This window comes from Pipra filicauda, unplaced genomic scaffold (genome assembly GCF_003945595.2).
Source record: "Pipra filicauda isolate LSUMZ 115617 unplaced genomic scaffold, ASM394559v2 scaffold679_size159053_pilon, whole genome shotgun sequence".
Taxonomy (NCBI): domain Eukaryota; kingdom Metazoa; phylum Chordata; class Aves; order Passeriformes; family Pipridae; genus Pipra; species Pipra filicauda.
In genome coordinates, this window is record NW_024104841.1 from 136,457 (window position 1) to 159,059 (window position 22,603).

A 22,603-nucleotide genomic window follows, 5' to 3' on the forward strand; every position below is an offset into this window, starting at 1 on the left:
CCCCTTGTAATATATCAGGGAATGTAAGCCTCTACAAGCTACTGATAATGGGGAGCTGGAGTGTTCTTAGAACTCTGTGGAAAATACACCCTTATTAATTAGTAAATCTTGGCAAAGAGTTTCAGTGGATTGACCTTATCTGGATGCTAGGAGCCTGTCAAGCCTCTCTATAATTCCCACTTCCCAGCTGGACAAGGAAGAGAAAATAAGATGGAAAACAACTCATAGGCTGAGACAAGGCAGTCTACTAAAGCAAAAGCAAAGAAAAAAAAAAACCAGGTTTATTCTCTACTTGCCACCAGCACATGATGTCTGGTACTTCCCAGGAAGTAGGACTTCAGCACATAGAGCTGTTGCTCCAGAAGCGAAACACTGCAAATAATATTTGCTTCTCCCTTCTTCCTCCTTCCTTTAGCTTTTATAGCTGAGCTGACGTCATATGGAATGGAATATCCCTTTGTTTAGTTTGGGTCACCTGGCCTACTTGTGTTCCCTTCCGGGATCTTGCCCTCAGCGGGAGAAGGAATGTTACAGCGTTGATGTTGTGCTCAGCAGTAGCCAAAACACTGCTGTGTTATCAGCACCTTTCTATATACCAATGCAAAGCACAGCGTTGTGAGGGCTGCTGTGGGGAAGATGAACCATCTCAGCTCCATCTCAGCCAGACCCAACGCAAGCGTGAGGATGGAGACTGTGGGTGAATCGCCCGCACCACTTTGTACAACAATACAAGCCTTCTGTTTTGAGTAGGTAAACTGAAACAGCCACACAGAGAAAACACGCTAGTGACACAAAAAAAATCAGTGTGCTTTATTCCTGTGTGCAAGAATGTATAGATGTACAGAAAACTTTAGTGTACAGCAAACAGATTGTCACCGCATGTCATGCACAACCTCTAAAGGTCTTCTGGTTTGAGTGAAATCCCACTAATAACAAGCTCCAGTCCTGTGTAACAGAACTTCTAATTAGATGGTGACAAAAGCAAGGAATTCACTGGCTTTGCAGTTGCCTTCCAGATCACTGTAGAGTTCATGGATGGTGCAACTTTTCATGTTGCAAAACCTTCTTCTATGGCTTCCTAGCAATTCAGGGGAGGGGAGTCAGGGGGAATAGAAAAGTGTGACTAAAATCTCATTTCCTACTTTCTACCCGATACAACACATTTCAGAGGGAGTAGAATTTCACTGCCTATGTTTAAACTCTTTTCAATTTTATATATAGACCTCCAACTTCTATCTACTAAGCTGTTTACCAAATAAATATAAATACATTTCCTTGCTGGAGCTTTCAGAGTTTCCACTCTTGGCATAATCTTTGTGCATATCCTTCTTTAAATCAGTACAACTTTAGTACATATCATACAGATGTATATATGGCAGGACTGAAGGGAATAAACATAATTTGTGCTTTGTGATATATTTTTTCCTTAACAGTTTTATAGTTTATGACATTATTATAAGTCAATATTGTCCATCAAAGATGACAACAATAAAAAAAGGAAACATATATGAAATTGCTTTATCCTAAAGAAGAGGGAAGGGGAAGGAGGGAAGGAAGGAAGGAAGGAAGGAAGGAAGAAAGAAAGGAAGGAAGGAAGGAAGGAAGGAAGGAAAGAAAAGAAACAATTCTTGAAACTGTGATTGAAATAGACATAAGGTAAAATTATTTTCTAGATAAAATATGTACTCTGTAAGTGTAACAAATCTATTCAGTCTGCTCACATTAACTAAGAATGGAGAAATGCTTTTAGATACTGACTGGACTTAGATTTCAGTATCATAAGAGAGGACCTGTAATTTACACAGCCTCCATTTGTCTTGGATCTATCTACAGGTTTGATTACAAGGAAGAAAGTCTTACAGCTGGATTTCTTTAACACAGGTGATCCTTTTTCACCCATTGCTTAACAACTTTACTTATGGACTATTCTCAAATAGTTTTCACAAAAGTTTTTTCAAACTTCATGACAGTACTTTTCCAGGTCAATGAGTTTTATAAATGAGAGGAGATTTTATTCTTCCTATAAAAATAATATCTCACGAGAATTTTTTTTAAATTGTTTGTTCACTTTTTTGATATAAGGCTTAAAATTTCAGATGAAAAGTTATATCCCTGTATGACCTGAAAGATTTGCTCCACCGTCTCAAGTAATTGGTTGATTTGGGCAGCACACTGGCTTGTGGTATCTTATATTCACAGTAGAATAATTTCTTAACCTTGAAGTCCGTCAGTATCAGGCACAGTTGTGCTGAAGTTCAGAATTCAGTACACCATTTCCAAACCATCACCCGGTATGCCTCCTGTTAGGAATCGTCAGAACAGTTAAAACTAAAATTGCCTTCCCTCTTTCACTCTTCAAATCAGAGTGATCAGTGATTATGGGCAGTTTCCTGCCGTAGAGACATTATCAACATCTCTGCACACTGAAAATGATAACTAGAGCCTTTTGCTCAATCTGTGCATAATTTTTCTCAGCTGGTACTTAAGAACCTGGTGCATAAATAGTGAGTTTGCTTCCATGCTAATGTATAGCAAAAGTAGTTGTTAACAGTTCAAACAGACACACATACTGTGGCTTGAGGCTCTGCAGAGCTGGGAGGTTGTTATTAAACTTTGTTGAAGTGGGTGTATTGGGTTTGCATGGACATGTTTTGGTAGAAGGGGGGTTGGCTTCTGTGAGAAGATGCCAGAAGCTTCCCCATGTCTGACAGAGCCAGTGCCAGTCATGTCCAAGGCTGAGAACATTAGCAACAGTCGTAGCAACTCTGGGACAATGTATTTAGGAAGGAAAAAAACAAGTTATTGCAGAAGCAAATTGTGGCCAGAGAAGATAGAATTGCTGGGTTAATGGTTGGACTCAACGATCTTACAGGTATTTTCCAAGCTTAACAACTCTACAATTTCTCTTTTGCTGTTGTTCATTGGTTTCTTTTCAAATATTTCACTGATCTCTAGTGTGATAACCTTATGGGAAGAGGTGCTGCTTTTTAGTATAGGGTGGATGTCAGTATCAAGCTTACCTGACCCAGGACAGTGAGCACGGTCAGTAGATGTACTCACTGATTGACTGTAGAACATTCCTAGAAACAGGCAGCAGAACACTGATGTCAGGACTTCTGTCCCAATGCTTTTAGGATGGCTGGCAGAACTAGCAGGCACTACAAGACAGGTTTTAACATATATCTTTACACATTACCAGTGTTGATTTACTATTACTAACTTTCTTGAATTTTCTTGATATCCCCTTGTAATACTAGACTCCTAGTCTTCTTTTTCTTCAGAAAAAAACCCTTTTTTAATTTTTCTTTTTTGTTTGTTTGTTTGTTTGTTTTTTGTTTTAGGAGCAGAACACTGATTTTAAGGAACAAGCATTGCCTTCAGGAGATGTGAGGCAGCTTCCTGGGCATAACCTTCAAAATGAATATTCACACTCCAGTTATTTCTTAAGCTGTCAACGGGGACTCCAAAATACTTTTGTGTAACTTTTTTATTTTCCCTCTTTGAAGCATGTAAGAATAATGAAACAAGAATTTAGTAAAATATTTTCCAACGTAATTTAATGTGTAACAGACAAGTAAATTATTATTTTATTGCTATTAAAATGTTGTTCCTCTGCCTAACACATTCTACTGATGAATCCAAACTGCTTTGAGTCCATACTGGTGCCTAGGAGACCTTCACACACACATTTGTGTGTATGGCACAGGTTTTTTTGATCATTGGATTTTACTGGTAAAGAGTGGTAAAAATTGGATATTGCAAAAATGGGGGCAGTTATGATATGAATTGCAACAGTAGAACAAAATCAAAGCTATGTTTTTATAAATCTAGTCTCAGAGTGTAGGACTGGAGTTTAAGCAAGAAATCATTTAGTGGTTTGGGGAAATCAGTAAAGAACACAGATCATTATATCACAGGAACTTCAGAAGCTCTACTCTGTATATATGCCAAAAAGATTTTAAATTTTCACACTTTCCTAAAACATAACAGTTTAGTGTCGGAACACAGTGAATTGACCGCAGCAAAACATTATACTAAAATTTTGTATATAATCTGAAACACTAATCTTTACCTCATGTGTTGTAACAGTTAACCCTATATTTCAAAGAAAACAAAGATGGAACTTTCAGTATTCCCACTTTAAAAATAAGAAAAACAAGGCACAGAAAAAATGCAAAAGTTCAGAGGCCCAGGAACAAGTTATGGGGAAAGATCAAAATAATTGGGGTAATTTTGTGAGAGTAGAGAAGACTGCCAAAGAAATTTATAACATCTTTCAAATACATAAACGACTGCTAAAAATGGGGTGCTTATATTCCAAGTCCATAATTCTTAGGACAAATTAATGGATTTAAACTGCATGAAGAAGGAGTCAGGTTGGATTCAAGTAAAATTTGCCCAGAATTTCTGGAGGTTGAAGCAATATGGAATAGTCTGGCTGGAAGATTTCTGGAGTAGCCACCACCAGAGGACCTCAACATCATATGTCCTGGAATGACATTGGTAGAGTTGAACCCTGGGACACAAGATAGAATTGAGCAGCTGAGTTGCTTCTATTTATGAGTCTTGATTCTGTGCACATTTTAATTCTTTCTGTAAACTTTTCTGTGTAAAATTGATGCATTTCTGCATAATATCTCTTTTTGTCTGTTTATTTTTGCTTTCTTGTGTAACAGTGCTGCAGAGACCAATGCAGGTTTCATTTGCTGCTAGTTTGCAGGGTGTTCCTGAAACTCAGTCACTGAAATCAATGAACTTTTTTGCCTACAGATTTCACCTATAGATCTGCCTTTCATGATGAGATTTCTTCATCCACTTAGACAGAAATAATGGTGTTCTTTCATTTTTGACAGAAATTACTGTCTACTAACTTTTTCATACTGCATTGGCTGTTTTTAGAATGACATCTAGGGCTGATGGTGTAGTTCTTTGTTTTTTTCCCACAGTTTTTCAGATGGACCTCTTCACATTTCTATGGTGTTTGATTAATAACCACCTTCTAAGAAAAAAACAAAGAAGCAAACACTTAAAATTCCCATTTTTTCCTAACCAGCTTCTCTAGCATTTGGTTCTAGAAACTTGTCTAGATTTTTCACTTACTCCTAATAATTTTGCTCTTCCACGTAGCCTTCTGCTATTTTTCCATGCACAATAATTTCATGAATAAAAATTATAAACCTAAGTATTACACTGATTTCTGCCTTTTTAAGTTCACAGCAGAAACTCATCCTGTCCTGCTGTGGTTTGTTTTTCAGGAAATACAAACCTATCTCTGGCTTGAGCCACAGTTTCAAAATACAATTTCTGATTTATTTTTACTTAAGGTTTTCATCCTCCTGCTTTCTTTGCTTGCTCATGACTATAAATTAATCAAAGTTGAAACTTTGTAATTACAACATAAACTATATGTTCCCTTTATTTCATATTTTTTTTCAGAACCAATTGCTTACTTACTTAACTAGATTAGCCTTAAAATGTCAAAAAAAAAAGGTTATTAAAAAGGAAAAAGTAAAAGAAAGGAAAAGTCATTTCTATCAAACACACATATAAATAAACACATAAATCATTACATTTACATTTTCTTGGCATTTTTTCAGTCTTTCACTTCTTAATTTTCCCCCAATGCAGAAAAAGAAACTGCATTTCTAAATGTTTTTATGGTTTTTTTTGATTAATAATTTCAGAACTGAAAAATAAAATACATGAGGAAAGACCTTTCAGGATCCATTTTCAATTTAAATATTTTTCACTACAGTAGACAAATAAACATACAGATAAACAATATAAACAAATGACCTTCAAAGTTACCCTACAGAATCCACAATCTCATGAGTAAATATTTGTTTTCTTGGGGAACAAAAGGTTATTTAACCCAACTTTCATGCTCTGCCTCTCATCTGTAAAGATTTTCTGTCTTTACATCGTAATATCACACACATTTATGTAATATTATGTATTACATAAAATATAATTATGCAATATTGTATACATAATTACAATATGTGTATACATAATTACAATAATTATGTAGTATAATATTACATGTTTTTACATCTTCTAAAAGGGGTCTGCAGTCACAAACAATCGGTCAATTGCAATGTTCTCCCTGAACTTTTCTGTTGTTCACTTCTACCTCTCCTAATGATTTTCATTTGACTTGTTATAACTTTGACTGTTAAGATACAAAGCTGAGTTTTTGAAGTTGGTGAGGTGATTAATTTAACTTAATTTTCAGTCTCTGTATTGAGCAGACACTTTTGGCTTAGACAGCTTAAGCTCCACTTACAGTCAACAAAGAAAAATAGCTCTCCAAAGATAACATTCTCACAGATTTAGAAGCATCATGTTTAGTCAGAGGCATTCCATATTCCCAAGTGCCACATCCACACACCTTTTGAACACTAAGAACCACAGAATATGCTGAGTTGGAAGTTACCCATGAGGATCATTGAGTTCATCTTGTCACAGGACACCCCGTGAGTCACACCATGGGCCTGAGAGCACTGTCCAAATGCTTCTTGACCTCTGTCAGGCTTGGTGCTCTGACCACTTCCCCAGGGAGCCTGTTCCAGTGCCCAGCCACGCTCTGGGTGAAGCACCTTTTCCTGATATCAAATCAAAACCTCTCCTGACTCAGCTTCATGCCACTCCATCAGGTCCTGTCACTGGCCATGAGAATGAAGAGATTGGTACTTGCCCCACAGCTTCTCCTCCTGAAGATGTTGAAGATGTGTAAGAAACTGAAGGAAATGACTGCTGGCTCAAACAAAGTGGGGGATGATGGGCAGGGCAAGTTCTGCATGGGTGGGGCACTGCACTGCCCCACACCCTGCCCCTGGAGCCCCTAGGCCAGCCCCAGAATGGCTATCAAGTCACTGGCACACTGGAAGTCCCACCTGGGGGGGAGGACCCCAGGAGACCAGAGCAGATAAGAGCAATTGCACAGGTATACATATGCTCACAACTATTTTGAACTTTATAGCAGTTGAGAGGGCACTAGGTTCAAGCAGCGACTATTGACTTTTCTCTGTCCCTTTCTTTTCTCTCTCTTTTCTTCTCACTCTCTTCTAACTTTGTCCTCTCGAAATATGGATAATTTAAAGTTGGGTGGGTTAGATTTCTTTTTGTGAAAGTGCTTAATTTTGACTGAATGTTGCTTTAAATGTTGTTACCTGGGAGAAGGGTAACAAGCCCCACTTGGCCACAACCTCTGTTCAGTCAGTTTTAGACAGTAAGAAGGTCCCCTCGAGCCCCCTTTTCTCTGACACTTCAGGAAATTTCAGTGACACTTCAAGGAGAATGTTGCACCCAGTGAAATTGATATGAGAATTTTTCATTTGACTGTTGTTCAATTTAGAATATGCATACTTTATGAAGCAAACCAACCAAAGGTCCCACTACCAAATACATCTTTGCTGAATGGGGAATAATTTATATTCTACACTGTTTATATATCTTACTATACTGAATAACTGTTACCTGCTTATGATCTCTCTACCCAATTTTCTGTTCAAGTCCTTCAAAATTTGTCTCCAAGCTCTAAACTTCGTAGTTATAGCAGTGAATCCTCTAAATGTTTTCCTTAAAAAAGTGTCTCATGCAAGAGAACAGGCAAAATACCTAATTGTACTTTTGCATGACAACAATGGATTCTTCTTTTATTGGCTTTTCTTTTTTCTTTTTTCCTTTGATGATCTTCCTGAAGTTGGACTCATTTAACACTAACCACATTAACACTATATATCTAATCTATGTTTGGATTGTAGACTGCTGTGGTAGTCTATGGAAAGCAAAGCACTTCCAAAGAGTGATTTATCTGCATATAGACAGATATCTGAGATGATTATTGAGATGAATTTCCCTTTCCTGTAGATGGCTAAAGTTTAGTAAAATTAGTATGACTCTCAGCCTTGTTAAAACTTTGCATAACTTCGCATAACTTCAGGTTTCCACAGTGAAATTGGTAGCCTTTCGTCCACCTGAATGAAATTCCTTAAATTTAACAAACTTGATTCTCCTCTGATTCTCATAATTTTCATTTGAGCAATTCCATGGATTTGACTGATATTTACTAGAGATATACACCAATAAAATGAAAGGGGAAATACAATCCAAGGGGAAAAAAGTATTTAAGAAGGGTAAGATTATCTGGGAGTGAAAACGAACGCTGTTCTGTTGAAAGCAATGGATCTGTGTTGATTAGCATCACTTTAGCAGGTTTTTCTGCCTAAATGGAGGTAAAACAGTTCAGACCTTACCCTACTTGCAAGATATCAAGGATGGAGGAGGGAGGTTCATGTTGCTTTTGGTATGGGAGAAGGCTGCAGCCAGCTTGACTCACAAATCCCAAGTTTAAACATTCTGAGGACGTGGAGAACAGTGTTTCCTGACAGAAACTGGCACTGGTGAGGATGTGTCAGACAAAGTTTCTGATAAAGGAACCAACAAGTGATAGTACTGATAACTTATCTAAAGCTGCCAAGTTAAAGGCTGCTGAGCTGACACAGCTCACCCAGAAACATATGATTGACAGTCAATCACTTTATAGTATAGAAGCCCAGTCCCATTTTTTAACATCTGGTATTTCTTACACACTCTAGGACTGTTTATGAGGATTCCTCCCTTCAGTGGGGATGCCCCTCAAGGTAACACCTTGAGAGTAAGCAGAGAGATTTGCCCACACTCATTACTATGTGTGAATAACACATTAATATTGTTGCTTAAATATTGCTTAAAAAATTAGTGCACTGTACTGGTAGTTGTAACTACTCATACTGTGGGGTAAATAATTCTGATTAAGGTTTTTTGTTCTAATTATTATAATTGTTAATAACAGTAATAATTTATTTTATTAATATAAACATATTTGGTTTGCCATCTTTAATCCTGCATGACAAAGTCACACAAAGATTTAATTACACCTAAATAATTCCTTAAACATAAATTGTTGACTATGTGTGGGGGTAAGATTAGATCCACCACACCTAGAGCCGTCTCTAAGAAGGATTTTACAAAACAAGGGGGTCCTTTTTACACCTCATGACTCAATAGGAGGATTTCCCTGCTAAATGTTTCCTGGAGCTTCCATTCTGCACGCAAATATCACCTGACATTCATCAGGTGTACATGGAATTGGATGGAAAGGATAACGACTAGTCTTTTCTTTTAGTATGTTTTTTTCGAGAAAAGCAGGTTTGTTAAAAGAGATTTCTGTGGGATTTCATCAATCAATTTTTACAAGATTCCCATGAAATAGATAAGGCCTGAAACAATACGTTCAGGGCCTTGTCGAACAAGTCTAATGTGTCTGTAATTCAGACTAGGAGGAATGTTCAGGGTATTAAATTATCCACAGACTGTAGTTGAACAATTCAATACTCAATCTACTAAGAACCAAAAGAAACAAAAATCACATAAGGAATTCTTTTCTGAAAAAATATTTTCTTTCTAATTTCTGATGTGTGGTGACAGTTCATCTTACATCATGTCACATTTACGCAGAGCAACAAACCTGTTTTACAAGTGGAGAAGGTAATGTAGAGGAAAAAGAAAAAATAAAAAGATATGTTCAGAGGAATTCTTCCCCTCAAACAGATACTTACACTATCAGTTTGGACTCTGAGCAGTCAATCCAAATTTAGCAGGCAGATGGAGACAGAGCAGATGAGTAAGTGGATCCTCTTTATTTGAGGAACTGGCAGGTGCTGTGGTTCACCAGCCACCTGAGTTATGTTTTAAATAGGTTAGCATGTCTATAATTTACAGAGAAAATGTAGTTAGCAGAATGAACAAGCTAAGTATCTGGTTTAGATTGCTAACTGGAGATGTGTTTCTTCAGGTAGCCTGAAAAGAGGAATCTGACAGGGGAAAAAAAGCCAAACAACACCATAGTTAAATAGAGAACTTCTTGAGAACATTTCACAGAACATCTCTGACAATGAGGAGTTTAAAGTACACAGCTCAGTCTGAAGTTCATGCCTACTCACATTTATGGTCCAACTCTTTTTTGGGGGGAACTGTAAGTCAACTTCGGAGAAACTCTTAATTAAAATTTCAGTGATCACTTACACTTAGCTCTCGAGATGTTAAAATCATGGAGCATGCCTTGATGATTACAATTTTCTGCAAATGAAAACAGAAATACTTGTAGCTGGGTATCCAACATTCAGGAAAAGTCCTAGCAAAGGGACTATACTTATTTCAAAAACACTAGCCCAGGACTCTTGGTAAAATCAATACTATATGTTAACAGAAGTTGATGACTTATTAAGATGTAATACTCTTTTCTCTGTTGCAACTTGATCTTCTGGCCATACTGCTGCAGATAGAAGCCCATATGCAGTGAGTTTTCTCTGCAAGGACACACTGCTGACCTGTTCAACTCATCCACCAGAACACTGACTCTTTTTTTTGGTAAAGCTGTTTCCTACTGAGTTGGTACCCAGACTATCCTATTACATACTTAATGCTGTATTGTTCCAGTGGACACAGAAATAATACTGTAATAAAGATAAATAATAATTTCTTCTCCAACTTGATCAATCCAAATTTGCCATATGATAGATTTTTTTAATTTCTTAAGGTTTGCTTTCTGGTTTTTTTTGTGCTTGTTTGTTTTTGTTGGTTTTTTTTTCATTGTCTAATCACCATAAGTAGTACAAAAACATAAGGATGATTTACCATCAGGAAAGATGAAGACATGTCTCTGGACAAAGAACTTATATCAGTTTAATCATGTTAAGTTAGGTGTTCAGTTTAAACTAATCACTAAACCAGTTTTTCTCATTGAAAATAGACATCTGAAAAGGAGTGAAATAAAGCCAATACATGGGAAGACACTGAATTGTTAGATTATCTGCTTTTCTTGAGGAACACATCCAATTAGAATAAAAGCAATTGAATAGAAGAGATAAATTCAACTGTGATTTAAGTAAAATATTTAAAGCAAAAAAGAAAGATGTAAAAAAAAAAAAAGACACAAACCAAACCAAAGGAAAACAAAATCCTTTACAAAGCTAAAAGCTTTTGTCAGTTTTCCTAATCTCATTGAACAGAACAGTGAACATAAAAAATGAAAACATTGCAGAATAACCATATCAACTGCAAGATCTTCCTGTGCTTGCAATTTTTTTTTTTCCGTGTGTGTGTGGTTAAGTAATTAAACTAACCTTTCATGGCTTTTGTATTCTGAGAAACCCAGGATGTGAAATTCTCCCCATCTGTGAATTCTGTGACCTCCACATTCTGAACAATGCCTGAAGTGAGTTTTGTGTGGTAACTGCTGCAGTTTTCCCTTCTCAATAGCCTCTTTGCAGCACCTATATCCCAGATGAATAGCCAGCTTGATCAGTTTTTTCCTACCTTCTCTTGATAAATGTTTCCCCTTTTCCACTTGGCTGGCAGAAAGACGACCATTAAACATTCATTTGTTTAAGCTAACAGACTGTGGTCATCTGCTCCCTGGGGAGAGCAGGAATCCAAACAGGTCTAAAATGGCATCGTTTAAGAACACAATCAATTCATTATCTTTTTCATAAAGTTTGCATGTGCACACATTAATCATAATGGAGTGGCACCAGGCAGAAAGTTCTTACCTAAGCAAGTTCAGTGCTGCAGCATCTCTTTATCATTTAACTGCCTCTTGCATTTAGGCTTTTATTGTCTGCTCATTCAGCTGTTGTTTATGAGTGCTGCTATATCCTTTGTATGCACCAGTTGAACAATCTCCTGTGAACCTTCATGCAGTGGGCCCCATATAGGGGGTCTGTTTGCTCTGGATGCAGTGTGTGACTGTAGACATGAGTGCTGTAACATGCTATATTTATGTCCTAGTCCTATCTTTTATAAAAGTAAAATAAAATTGACTATGCCGTGTGACATTACGTGTCCATTTGGATCTCAAGGCTCAGGGACAGGCACCAATCTCTTTTCTCTGCTGACCAGTGATAGAACCTCAGGGAAGGATGTGAAACTGTGTCAGGGGAGGTTTAAGTCAGATATTAGGAAAATGTTTTTCACTCACAGGATGACTGGGCACTGGAGCAGGCTCCCCAATGAAGTGAGCATAGCACCACATCTGCCAGAGTTTAGGAGGCATTTGAACAATGCTTTCAGGTACGTGGTGTGATTCTTAGGGTTGTCCTTTGTAGGGCCAGTAGCTGGATTTCAGTGATGAGTTGATGAGGGAAGAGCACTGTATGTTGTCTGCCTTGACTTCAGCAAGGCTTTTCATACCATCTCTTATAAAATCCTCATATGTAAGCTCAGGAAATGTGGGTTAGATGAACAGACAGTGAGGTGGATCAAGAGCTGGCTGAATGGCAGAGCTCAGAGGGTTGTGATCAGTGGAGAAGAATCCAGCTGGAGCCTTGTAGTCAGCGGTATTCCTTGGGGGTCAATACTGAGTCCAGTCTTATAGAAATTGTTTATTAATGATCTAGACAAAGGGATAGAATGCGCCCTCAGCAAATTTGCTGATGATGAGAAACTAGGGGAGTGGCTGATACACCTGAAGGTTGTGCTGCCATTCAGTGGGACCTTGGTAGGCTGGAGAGTTGGGTAGAGAGAAACCTAATGAGGTTCAACAAGGGTAAGTGTAGGGTACTACTCCTGAGATGGAATAACCCCAAATATCAGCACAGGTTGAGGGCTGACCCACTAGAGATCAGCTCTGCAGAGAAGGACCTGGGAGTGTTGGTGGGTGACTAGATGACTGTAAGCCAGCAGAGTGCCCTGGGGGCCAGGAGGGCCAATGGCATCCCGGGGTGCATTGGGAAGGGTGTGGCCAGAAGGTCAGGAGAGGTGATCCTCCCCCTCTTCTTGGTCCTAGTGAGGCCACATGTGGAGTCTTACATTCAGTTTTGGTCTCCACATTCCAGAAGGACAAGGATCTACTGGAGTGGGTCCAAAAGAGACCACAAAGTTGATGAGGGCTTTGGAGCATCTCTCTGATGAGGAGAGACTGGGGGATCTGGGTCTGTTTAGTCTGGAGAAGAGAAGGCAGAGAGGGGATCTCACCAATGTATATAAATATCTCAAAGATCTGTGCCCATGGGATGGTGCCAGACTCCTTTCAGTGGTGCCCAACAACAGGACAAGGAGCAATGACCATAAAGCACAAGAACTTCTACCTCAACAGGAGGAACAACTTCTGTACATTAAGGGTGGCAGAGCACTGGAAAAGGCTGCCCAGAGAGGTCATCGAGTCTCCCTCTATGGAGACATTCCAAAATCACCTGAGTGCATTCCTGTGTCACCTGCTGTAGGTGACCCTGCCTTGGCAGGGAGTTGAACTGGATGATCTCCAAATGTCCCTTCCAATACTTATAATTCTGTGATTCTATGTGATTCTATGTTCCTTGTGGGTCCCTTCCAACTCAGGATATTCTATGATTCTATGATTATGAATAGAAATAAAGACTTCATATTTGATACTTGTGTGGCCTTCACTATTGAGTCATCTGATTCTAAAGATCTTAATTGTGTTATCACTGAACAAATAAGTTCCATCTCTGTCATTTAATCATGAAATGGTGAAACAGGAGAAAAGGCAATTCTCATTTTATGCTTTAAAATAATACTATTTTATCCACTGATCTTTGTTCTTTTTTGGGGGTTTGGTGAGGTTTTGTCCAAAATTGGCTAATGAGTCTTTAGCAAATATCTGAGATTTTTTTTGCTGAATCACTGAGTCTCTCAAGTTTCACCTGTAGCTTTAGCATTTTTAAACATATGAGGATATGAGGTTGTTTAGGTAAAGAACATAGAGGGAAAATTAATTTGTTGATGTTCCATCTATTTACTCCAAAGTTAATAGCTAAAGGTAGGATTCATGTCACTTAAATATCTAAAGATGTGAGACATCTTACTTTAGGCTGGGATAAAATTCCCCATGGAGAAACCAATTATGTCTCTACTGTCTGTAGATATAATACAGATGGCTTCCTTAGCAGACATAACTTTTACATGAAATTTCTCAAAAGTAGGTCTTCAATAAAAAAGATTATCTTTTTACAGTAAGTAACTATCTCAGCATGGATATCACACTGTGTGAAGTTTAGACACTGTTGTTCTAACCTTGACGTAGTCATTCAAAGTCAACCTTAGGAAGGGAGTTTCACATTGACCTCACTTGGTCAAAGCAATGTGAGAAACATCTATATCTTGTTCCAGTGTGATTTGACACAGCTATGTCAAAATGCTACAAAATTCTTGGGAGGCAATAAAGACTTTATCCCACAATTTTTATTCTTTTGTAGAAGCTGCTTAAAAATAATTTCTTAGATATAATTATATTTGTCTGTATCTCCTTGGTAAACTGAAAATGTATCAATTTATATAATATAAATAATTTTTAGTGTCACGACAGAGAAGATTTTTTTTTTTTTTATTAAACATGTATGTATTTAATCAGTAATCACTACTTGGGAAATATAAACTGAGGATACATTTAGATTACAGTGTATCAGTGTATCAGATTATCTGAAGAAAAGTTAATCAACTATTAAATCTAATACTTTGGATGTAAGGCAGTAATTAACAGCCTGTGTCTTTTACTTCCCTCCTTTCTTTTACTCCTTGACATTTTGTGACTCTTTTAATCATGTTTTTAAGGAAACCTGTTCTGTCAGTGCTCTTGAGGATAATACATTCTTGCAGATGGCTGAGATTAAAAAAAAACAACCCAACACCAACCCCCCCTCCCCCCCAAACTCAACAGAAACTGTTAAAGTGGCTTTTTCTCTCTGTGTTTTCAGTGTGTGTCATGGAACATCACGGAAAATGACATGAGTGATAGGAACCTGATGTGATTCAGATGATTTTCAAGGGGAAAATGGTACATATTCTCTGAAGATTTCTTCTGCTCTCAAGCAACCCACATTGTCTTTGAAATAGCACATATTGTCACAAAGTGACAGGAAAGATGCCAGAAATGGAGGGGTTAAAATCTGTAACTCCAATAGCTGTTCATAAAAAATATAACGAAAGAAAGCAAATCCCATTAAAAGTTCTCCATCAGAATGATGTCATTTCAAGAGAAAGTTTCTAGAAAAACATTTTTTATTTGAAGTTTTGTCTGTTGTACTGGCTTTGGCTGGGATAGAGTTAATTTTCTTCACAGTGGCTGGTGTGGGGCTGTGTTTTGAATTTGTGCTGAACAAGGGTGACAATATGGAGATGTTTTTGTTGTTGCTGAGCAATGTTTACACGGAGCCAAGGCCTTTTCTGCTTTTTGTGCTACCACACTAGTGAGGAATCTGGAGATGCCTAGGACTTTGGGAGGAGACACAGGTGGGAGGGGTGACTCCAACTGACCAAAGGAATATTCCAGACCATGTGACACCATGCTCCATGTATAAAGTGGTTGGAAGAAGGAGGAAGCGGGGATGTTTGGAGTGATGGTGTTTGTCTTCCCAGGTAATGGGATGTGATGGGGCCCTACTCTCCTGGGGGTGGCTGAACACCTACTGGCCCATGGGAAGCAGTGAATTAATTCCTTGGTTTGTTTTACTTGTGTACCTGGCTTCTACTTTCCCTTTTAAACCGTCTTTATTTCAATCCATGAGTTTCCTCACTTTTATCCCACTGATTCTCTCTCTGATCCCAGTGGTGGGGGGGATGACCAAGTGGCTGGTGGAGCTTTGTGCCTGGCTTGGGTTAAACAATGATATCTGTTACAAATTTTTGCTTAGAACTGATTCTTACTTTTCAACATTAAGGACTAGAAAACTGAATTGTGTATTTCCAATACTTTCTTTTTTTTTTTTTTTTTGGGGGGGGTATTTTTAAAATATAGTTTGGTTTTTAGGTTTATGTTTTAATGAAGCACAACTTTTTGAACATTCTGAAGACAGTTTCCCAAAACTTTTACTTTTTTGTATTGCGATTTTACTGTTTTACGGATCAATTTTTTGGGGGGGAGGGGGAATGGTAAAACCTATTTCTATATGTATTCTAGTATAGGAGGTGCAGCATCTTCTTTTTTCTGTATAATGATTTTCTTTTAAGTCGCTAAAGGTCTTCTAATAGAAGTATATACATTTATGTATACACTTATGTGCATTCACTCTGTTCTAGCATGTCATGCTCCTGGTTGACATACCAGCTACATTACTGAGCCAAAAGGCGTGATTTTTAACAACTTTGAAGGTGCTTCAACAGGAGAATATGGTGCTTATGCACTTATGGTATTTTTCTTCTACAGATGGCAAAATTAGAACCAGGCTGTAACTGGGTAAGAAGAACAAAATCTTAATTATAGACACAGAATTAGAAAACTCCCTGATTTCCCACCTACAATCTAAGTTCCTTAATCACTATGATTCATTCTTTAAAACGTATTTTTTTAGTGTCATATTATAAAAATTTTTTAAAAAATATTTAACCTTATTTAAACCTTTGATTTTATTTTTTGATTGCTTTTTATGGATATTACATTAATATAGTGAATAATATGCCATTTTCTTTTTCAATTCTGTGAGGGAAAGAGAATGTTTTAATAACTTCTCCAAAAGTTACTGTCTAACTCCCCCACTGAAATAAGACACTTATCTGAGCACAGTGTCATGTGGAAATCAGAGACAGAGGAACAGAAAGTGCCATGAATCAAGAATTTTATGAAAGAAAAGTCACCCTGACACAAGTTAGAAAGTGCTGCTAAGAAACTCTATTGAAAGAAGAATTATAGTCAAGAAACTCTTCAAAACAATGTATGAACATTGACACCAGTGTCATGTTCAGTGTGTGTTGCCTTCCAATCTGGACTTCCAGTTTTAACTTCCTTGTAGCAAAACTTGATCACAGGTAATTCCAGGATTATATCATGTGGGAAGCCTGAGAACATCAGCTCTGTTCCATCCTAGGTGTCATAGTCTTGGATAGTGCTAACAGCTATCTAGGATAGACTTGTGATTAAATAGTCAGCCACATCCCAATTATTGTATTTTTGCCATCAGCACGGGAATCAGTTTTGGCAAAACAAGCATCCCAGACCTCTCCCTTGAATTTAACCCTCCTCGAAGGCTCATATTTTGTATTAATGGTATCCATTGCACCTGTGAAACAATAATGCTGTTGCTAAGCACAAACAAGATTTGTTTAATTCCACTATTTGCTTATCTAGTGCTGTAGCTACTTAAAGTAATTTCAAAATGCCTATGAAAGAAGAAAATAAAAAAAATGCTGTCAAACATCAAGAACTTAAAAGACACTATCAGCCCCAGCATTGCTTGTTTGTTTGTTTTTGTTATGGTTTCACTTATTTGTGTTGGGCCTAATCTACCAACAAATAACCCTTCTGAAATGAAGGGAATCTTTGGTTGGAAATTTCTGTAGTTCATTTCGGATTAAGACACGTCACAACACACACATGCACACTCCTCCCCCCACCGTTTTTTTCTTTTAAGTAACAACACTGTATTTGTAAAATTCCACTCTCCTTTCCAGTTGCTGATAGATGTTGACAAGTAACTAGAACAGAGTTTTTTTGAATAATAAATTCCTATCTTTTTCTTAATGTGCAAAATAAAGGAAACAATGTTACCAATCTTGTACGCTTAAACTCGGTTTGTTTTTTCACATTTGAACATAACTTGTTGCTTCTCTTCCTTCCTTCCTTCCTTCCTCACTTCCATTTACTTCTCTACAACCTATATGTTTTGTCTTCCAACATTACTCTCTCAACTCTTAATCAAGTCCCTTACTAGAAATTTTACTTGAATGTCTACTTCTGACATACTTTTTTTTTTTCCTTGGTGCAAAGTAATAATCTGGAAATACTCTTTTGCTCACAATCAGCTCCACAGTCAAACATAAAGATGTGTATGCCTGGTGAATACTTGTCTATGTACAAATTGGTGTTAAAATTTCACTATATTCAGTGGAGACTTCGGCAAGGATTCTGTGGTTATTGTTCACATGCGTGTCTACTGTCCTTTTGGACTGTTGAGTGTGGTCTCCCCTTCAGTTACCTTTTCCAAAAGGATGTGGATCACCATTTAGCTTTGAATCATGCCTAGTGATCTAGTTAAGGTGATCTGACTGACCCCTAAATCCAAAGTAAACTGAATAGCTGGCCAAATGTAGATTCCACTTCAAGATTTGAGTTGCTTCACTCTAGTGAATGATTTGGCTATAGCTCATTTGAGTGCAATGGGAGCCTGGACACAGGTAAAGATCAACAGGTAAAGATCCATCCTACTTGTTATATTACTTAACAATTCTAACCTGCAATAATGGAGCAAATTATATTGCTCCCAGGCTTATTTGGAATGCTCTTGGTTTGGTAAAACACAACAATGAAGAACAGATTTTTTTCATTTATTATTATGTTATTACTTCTAGTGTGAAGAAAAGATAGTCTGGTTCCAATTACATTTATATCTGTGTATTGGGTTTGCATAGAAAAATTCTGGTAGTGGGAGAGACTACAGATGTGGCTTCTATGAGAAGCTGCTGGAAGCTCTTCCCCCATGTCTAGTGGAACCAATGCCAGCTGGCTCCAGGACGGACCCGCTGTTAGCCAAGGCTGAGCCCATCAGAGATGTTAGAAGCATCTCTGTGATAACATATTTAGGAAGGTAAAAAATAAGTTGTAGTGCAGATACAATTCTCTCCAGAGAAGAGAGGAACGAGACTATGTGAGAGCAACAGCCCTGCAGACACCCAGGTCAGTGCAGAAGGAGGGGCAGGAGGAGCTCCAGGTACTGGAGCAGAGATTCCCCTGCAGCCCGAGGTGCAGCCCATGGTGGGGCAGCTGTGCCCCTGCAGCCCATGGAGGACCATGGGGGAGCAGAGATCCACCTGCACCCATGGAGGAGACCAATGCCAGAGCAGATGGAAGCCCCAAGGATGTTGAGACACCATGGGAAGACTGTGCTGGAGTGGGGTCCTGAAAGGGACCATGGAGACAGAAGCCCACACTGGAGCAGGTTTTCCTGGTAGGATTTGTGATCCTGTGTGGGACCCATACTGGAGCAGCCTGTGCTTGAAGTGCTGCACCCCGTGAAAGAGTGATCCACGATGGAGCAGTTCATGGAGAACTCATGCCCGTGGGATGGATTCACACTGGAGAAGTTCTTGGAAGACTGTTTCCCGTGGGAGGGACCCCACGCTGGAGCAGGGGAATGACTCTGTTCCTGCCACTGCTCAGGGAGAGGAGTCAATGTATGATGAACTGACCATAACCCCCATTCTCGTCTCCCTGCACTGCAAGGGGGAAGAGGGGGGTAGAGCCCGTGAAGGAGGGACGGGTTGGGGGAAATAAGTTTTTATAATGTCTCATTATCTACTCTGATTTTAACTGTTAATAAATTAAATTTATATCCCCAAGTTGAGTCTGGTTTGCCTGTGACAGTAATCAGTGAGTGATCTCTCCCAGTCCTTATCTCAACTCACAATCTTTTTGTTAAATTTTCTCTCCCCTGTCCAGCTGTGCAGGAAAGTCATAGAATGGTTTTGGTGGGTACCTGCCACTCAGCCAGGATCAAACCCCCGCAGTTTGGATACCTACATTTTAGTTGGCTGATGGAAAGTGAGACGAATTCAGCTTTATGAGGACATCACAATGAAACTAAATGGTACATGATGGCACAAATCAAATCTAAATTCAAACGACTATTTTAGGTGCTAAAAGAATTATTTGAAGAGTGCTTCAATAAATACGGAGATAATAAGAAACTGGTAACATCTTCTCTGTTTCTCAATGTACTGCATAGGTAAAAAAAAAACTAATGAGGAGAAACAACATAAAAATTATATGTAAATATCATTTTGCTGTAATTTTAACCATACAGTATTGGTCATACAATAAAATATTTTATGATTCATGTGTTTATCATGCCCCATGTTTGAGATACATCTTGTCTCTACAGACATATATTTTTCTCTAAAAAATGTACATTTGTTCAGAGATATGGTCTTGGAACTTATGGTTCACAATTGATCATTCTGGTCATTCTAACTCTACTTCTGGGGTAGCACAGAAGGAATGACACCACTAAACAGAAGAAAGCTCTTTCTGGCAACAACCTTCAGGGCTCCTACATGTGTTAAACTGTCCTGCTTCTACAGTCAAAGAAGAAAAAAATCAATACATGTGCTAGACTAGTTGTTATGCAATCTGATATCTGGACGTCATACGCCGACCATGCTGAGAACTCATCGCTCAGCTGACGAGCTCTCTGGACTGTCAGTCCCATTCATCCAACTGATGAGCTCATATCAACCACACATTTTCCTGACAAATGCAGTTTCCCAATAAAGCCTACTGAAGTCCTCAGCAAAATAGATGTACAAAGGGATTTTTTTTTTCATGTCAGAACAGATGAATGAAATACCATTCCTTCTCTCTTGTTTCTGTATTGTTTTTCTTTTCCTTAAAGAAAAAAAAAAAAAATCCCTGTAAGTTGAAGTAAGTATATTCATGAAAAAATCTAATTCTTCCTTTTTTTTTTTTAGATTTTTTTAAATTTTTTTTAATGAAAAGGAAGTGTATCACTTTGAAGGAAATATGTAAAAAGTGGATCATGAAAACTTCATGCACATGAAATCTCTCTGTGAAATGCATCACATCTCAAAACCTCAGCATTAAATTCAATTATTATTTATTTGTATTCAGGTGTTTCCTATGATGTGATCAATTCTATTAGTGATGTATCAGCAATAACAGAAGTGTATTTCTAAAGTGTCTCATTTAGTCACTAATAAAAATCTGTGAATAACTCTGCAGAAGAATAATAGAATTTCCGTAAAAGAAGGGAAAAAAAAGAGGAAAAAAATATTGAAAGAATGTTCGAACAGCTTGAATAATGCCCCCTTCAGCAGAGACTGCACAGTAACATTTACCTACATGTAGTTTTTCAAGGCAAATTCTACGCTTCTCACCTTGAATTCCTCTTTGCCTTTAAATCCCCAATTTAGAAAGATCTGAAGTTCAGGGGACTTGTTTACTTGTTTTGTTTGTTACTATTTTGTTGTTGTTGTTGTGTCCCCCCTTTGGTTTTTCTTTTTTTATTTGTTTGTTTGTTCTTATGTAGTATCTGAGTATCTTGATATTACTAAACAGGGTAGAGAAGATGTGGTAGCAGTAGAAGGTGTCATTCATCACTGAACTTAATCATGTTTATAAATATATTTACGTAATGACTCATACTGATATAACTATACTGATAAAATCAGTCATATAGAATTTAAACAGACTGTTTGTACAAAGTCCTGAAACTCCCCAAAGGGAAGCCCTGAAAGAACCTTTGAATTAGCTTTGTTAAAATAATGATTCTAAACACTTTATTTTTAATAAAAAGAAGATAAAAGCCATTCAACCCATTTCCACACATTCTAGGCTTTGATAAGCTCTGTAAGACCAGGAAAGAATTACTATACTGTTAATGTTTTTTCTTTTTTAAGTACTGTTTGAGAAACTATATATACCTGACCTTGTTTCTAAATTCTAGCTGGGAGAAAATAGTATTTTGGCTTCTTTATTGTTTGGCTCAAACACTTAAAGATCTGTATTTTAAAATTAAATACGTGCAAAGCTTCATTATTACTTCCAGTTTCCCCAAGAAATTAGAAATGAACTTTTAAAATAAATTTTCTTCTTTTACGCACAGCAATTCCTCATGTGTTAAGATCAGCTCTTCCCTACAGCTATAACCTAATCGGCATGCAGAGTTCTGGTTATGAAATACAAGCAATTTGAGGGAAATCTTAATGTAATTTGCATTAGCAATTCTAGTAACTGGCTAAAGACTCTAAGATGGTCCTTTAAAAAAAAACAAAACATTTTCTCTGTTGTGCAGTTGAGTTGTACTTTTATTCTGCTTGTGGAGCGTGTAACACTGCAAATTTCAGATGTTATTAAAACCCAATGGAAGAGAGTAAAAGAGAAAACTATGGATGGGTGAAGATCTTGTGTTTAAAAATGTACTGATTCAGCCAGAGTCAGCATCAGGTAAACACATACTTGGGATATAATTAGGGACAGTTTAACTGTACCAGTAATAAAAGCCTTGGTAAGCTGCAAGCTTCAAATGATTTCAGGACTAGATGATGATTCCAAGATCTCTTCTAATATTTAAAACTCTTACCTTAGGTATGGTAACTACTCAATGTATAAAAAAAAAAAAAAAAAAAAGGAAACAACCAAACAACTTTATATCCCTTGATGAGTTCCCTCTTCCAAGTTTCAGTTTCTATGAATTTCTTGCTGCAGTGGCATCTCTACTTCAAATAAGACTGATTAAAATGAAATTACTCAGTCTCCTGACCCATGGCAAGTTTCACGAGCTGCAATTTGTCTAGCACTTCAGCTGTGAGCACAGTCTGATTGGCTGTAATTTAGTTTTATAGTGCTTTCCTCCCTCCCCAACACCCAACCCTCCCCAAATAATAGTAAATTCCAGTGATCCTAAAATTAAAAAAAAAAAAAAAAATAGAAGGTTTGAGAAGGAAAAGGGAAAAGAGAAAAGGGAAAAGGGAAAAAAGAGAAAAGGGAAAAGGGAAAAAAGAGAAAAGGGAAAAGGGGGAAGGTTTGGGAAGGGAAGGTTTGGGAAGGGAAGGTTTGGGAAGGTTTGGGAAGGGAAGGTTTGGGAAGGGAAGGTTT

The 22,603-nt window shown here is 37.7% G+C and overlaps 1 long non-coding RNA gene across 1 annotated transcript; it reads left to right on the forward strand.

Moving 5' to 3' along the window:
• The first annotated feature begins 358 nt into the window (after positions 1 to 358).
• LOC120324730 lies at positions 359 to 3,555 on the forward strand. The gene is made up of 3 exons (XR_005566254.1): positions 359 to 746; positions 1,834 to 1,881; positions 3,342 to 3,555. It is a non-coding gene; the product is annotated as an uncharacterized LOC120324730 (long non-coding RNA).
• The last annotated feature ends 19,048 nt before the right edge of the window (positions 3,556 to 22,603 follow it).